Source organism: Puntigrus tetrazona, unplaced genomic scaffold (genome assembly GCF_018831695.1).
Source record: "Puntigrus tetrazona isolate hp1 unplaced genomic scaffold, ASM1883169v1 S000000401, whole genome shotgun sequence".
NCBI classification, from domain to species: domain Eukaryota; kingdom Metazoa; phylum Chordata; class Actinopteri; order Cypriniformes; family Cyprinidae; genus Puntigrus; species Puntigrus tetrazona.
In genome coordinates this window covers 1,023,153-1,027,500 of record NW_025048054.1, presented here as the reverse complement: position 1 = coordinate 1,027,500, position 4,348 = coordinate 1,023,153, and the positions used below count along the sequence as shown (strand labels likewise).

At 34.0% G+C, this 4,348-nt stretch overlaps 1 pseudogene; it reads left to right on the top strand.

The window, feature by feature from the left end:
• LOC122333895 overlaps nt 1-1,986 on the top strand; it is a 3,544-nt pseudogene extending 1,558 nt beyond the window's left edge.
• The last annotated feature ends 2,362 nt before the right edge of the window (nt 1,987-4,348 follow it).

Genomic DNA, 4,348 nt, shown 5'->3' with positions numbered 1-4,348 from the left:
ACCGATATCTTTCTTGCGTCGAAGCTGTAAGTCAATTTTTTTTTATTAAATCAATTAAATTATGACAATAATTAAATAAAACAATAATGAAGGTTTTTAATAATGACAGTACATTGAAAAATATTCATATAAAATACAAATATTATAATACATAAGTACATATTATTATTATTATTATTATTAATATTAAAAGTGAATTATTTACAATTCTGTAAATGCTGATAGTTTTGCTATTTAAAATGTATTTAAATAATAATTATCTACATGATGAATATTTTAATGAACACATCCGATATGCCGATATTTTTCAACAAATTTTGGCTAATACCGATATATTTCCTCCTCAACAAATCTTTCTTGTGTCCAAGCTTAAGTCAATTATTTTTTAGAGTTAGAATTAAATCAATTAAATTTTATTTCATTCTACTTGTTAGAATTAAATAAAACAGTAATGAAGGTTTTTCATAATGACAGTACATTGAAAAATATTAATATAAAATAAAAATATTATAATAAGTACATATTATTATTAATATTATGTTAATTATTTACAGTTCTGTAAATGCTGATCGTTTTTGCTATTTAAAATGTATTTAAATAATAATGATCTAGATCATGAATATTTTAATGAACATGATATTATTTAAGATTTTAAGTGTGTATTGTTTGCGTCAGCTCACCTTTATTGCCAGGTGTGTTTACACATACGACAAATTAGTTTTTGTTGCAACGAGATGACGAGACAAGACAGATAATAAAAAGAATAATATGCAAAAATGCAATATATACTGTAGACGTTCAAGGATAACGTTATGAAGAATATCAGTCTCTGTCCTGCAGACCCCAGCTCAGACGCTCTTCAGTTCAACATCTCCGTCCCGCAGCAGGAGCGTGTGGTCAGCGCCGAGCTCCGGCTCCACGTGCTTCTCCAGACGGACTCTGGCCGGAGCGCCGCCGCCGCCGCGGGGTGGAAGGTCAGCGTGTCGAGTCGCGCTGCCGGAGACGTCCGCTGGCCTCCAAGCTCGTCCAGCGGCGGGAGAGCGGCTGGGAAGCGTTCGACGTGACCGGCGCCGTCCAGCACTGGAGGAAGGCCAACGCTCTCACCCCCAGACTCGAGGTCAGCATCCAAAACCTGCTCCGGGACGCCGGCACGGCTCTGGACGTCGACCGGAGCCCGGACGGGAAACACCAGCCCGCGCTGATCGTCTTCTCCGACGACTCCCGCCGAGTCCCCAGAGAGCGCCGAGACGAGGCGCCAAGCAGAGTCCGGCGCGCCGCGAAGACGGACGGCTGCAGGAAAGCCGAGATGTACGTGGATTTCAAAGACATCGGCTGGGACTCGTTCGTCCTGGCTCCGTCCGGCTACCAGGCCTTCACCTGCCGCGGGGCGTGCAACTACCCCCTGACTCGGGACGTGACGCCCACCAAACACGCCGTGGTCCAGACGCTGCTCAACCTGAAGAGTCCTCAGAGAGCCGCCCGGGCCTGCTGCGTTCCCACCGAGCTCAAGCCCATCTCCCTGCTCTACGAGAACGAGAACGGCGTCGTGGTTCTCAATAATAAGTACGAGGGCATGGTGGTGAAGGAGTGCGGATGCAGATAGTCGGAAGGGAGCTCCGAGAAAGACAGAGTTGTTCGCGTGTTGAACTGAACATCGGTATCTCGCCGTTTTATTTAGGCCTTGTGTATATTTTAGTGCTGCCAAACGAATAATCGGGATCCAAAATAGATCCAAAATGTTTACATAATGATACAAAAAATATATATATATTGGATTATTATGTTTATATATAATATCAATTATATAAATAAAAATATAGACCTGTAAATACATGTAAATACTAGGGCTACACAATACTGCCGATATCCGATATGCCGATATTTTTCAACACATTTTGGCTAATACCGATATATTTCCTCCTCAGCTGTAAGTCAATAATTTATTTGTTAGAATTAAGTCAGTTAAATTTTATTTCATTCTGCTTGTTAGAATTAAATAAAACAATAATGAAGGTTTTTCATAATGATAGTACATTGAAAAATATTGTGCATCACTAGTGAAATTATATACTTTTATTTGTATATATTTATATAAATATAAATGTAGACATATATATATATATATATATATATATATATATATATATATATATATATATATATATATATACAAATATAGACATACTAAGTATATATATTTTTAATATTTATATTTTTATATATATAAAACACATATTATGTAAACAATACATTTTATTTTGGATGTGATTAATCGTTTGTGAGCACACACTATATTTTTTAGTTGTAAATTAGTCTGTTTTCTATTGTGATATACAACACACTGCTTTTAGGTGTTTAATTATTGTCACTTTTAATGAGTGAAGCTGAAACTAAACCTGCTGAAATAACAGTGTTACGCTGCTTCAGTTGATCATTCATGCATTCATGGGGTTTTTATAATAATAGGTGGTTCTTTATAAAATAAAGGTTCTGATGGAGTGGTAGAGGAACTATTTCTGCTTCCCCAAAGAACCTTTCAGCACTGAAAGTGGCAAACACTAGATATTTTCATATTAAATGTTAATATAATATTTAATACTAATATAAAATAAAATATTTAAAAATATTTTTCACAATGTACAAAAAATATTTAATTTTTACTACTTTTATTTATTAGTACACTTTTGTGTATTTTTTTAAAATATATTTTAATAATATAAATGTTTTATAAAAGCGTATATAAAATTATTTCAATCCAATTCTACATACTTGAAGTTCATAAGTATGATCAAATTGGCTGTGCAAATATGCATTTTAATTTAAGTTATAATTCATATATAACTTAAGTTGAAGATAACAGAAAAATATAGGGTGCCTTGCTTATCATATATATGTATATTTTGTTTTCTAAAATTAGTCAGTGTAGTATACTAGTCTTTTACATTCAGCCTAAACGTAGTGTACTGTAAGATCTGACGTGTATTTTCTTGCCCTGACATTCAATATTTCAATAATCAACAATACATTGCATCCAAATATCAATTTTTCCTTTGATGCCAAAAATCATTAAGATCATGTTCCATGAAGATATATATATATATATATATATATATTTATATTATTTATTTATTTATTTTTTTTTATTATTTTATTTTATTATTATTTATTTATTTTTGTTATTTAAAATTTTTACCCAGGGTCACATTATGATTTATCAAAGTTGAAAATAAATGTAAAACATTTCAAACACACATGCACACACACACACACACACACACATACACACATATATATATATATATATATATATATATATATATATATATATATATATATATATATATATATATATATATATATTTTTTTTTTTTTTTTATTATTATTTTTTTTTATATATATTTTTTTTATTTTTAATTTTTAATTTTATTATTATTTATTTATTTTTGCTAATTATTTGAAAAAAATTTACCCAGGGTCACATTATGGTTTATCAAAGTTGAAAATAAATAAATATATATATTATATATATATATATATATATATATATATATATATATATATATATATATAAACATTTATTTTTGTTAATTATTTAAAACATTTTATTTATTTATTTATTTATTTTTTCTGCTGCTGAGTCGGACAAAGGAAAAACATTCTTCCATGGCACTGTAGTAAAGAGCCTTGGTTGGGGTTGTATGAGAGAGTTCTGTGGAAGTCAATGCTTCGTCATGCAGCTCTCAGTACAGTCAGACAGCTCCGATCGTAACCGAAGCGCTCGTGAAGACCGGAGCCCCTGACGGCCACATGCCTCGCGAGCCTCGGCCACGTTCTCTTCCACCGCCGCGATAAGAAGGTGTGAAAAAGCCAGACGTGTCGGACCCCTCACTCAGGAGGAGACCTCGCTCCAAGTGCTGTGTGAGATTCCTGAACACCAACAGCAACGGTCTCCAACCAGGCCTCCTCTTCCTCCTCAGTGCAGCCTGGACGTGTTCCTCAGAGCTGGGTGTGACTTCTCCCTCAAAGAACGCCTCGAGAGGAAGGTTCTTTACCGGCGTCCACGCTTCCAACAAAGAGTCTTGAAGAACTTCCCGCTGCACTAAAGGTTCTTTATGGTTCTTATGTTTCTGATTGCTGAAAGGTACTTCGAGGAAGCACAAATGTTTCAACTGCAACTAAAATGAAACCTTTTTTTCGAAAAAGAGCGTAAACTGATCTCATCTTCATAAGAACCTTTGGTTTCATAAACGCCACCTTGGAGCGCAAAGGCTTTTTTTTCACGCAAACACACACAAACACACACACACACAAACAAACACACAAACAAACACATAGACACAAACAAACA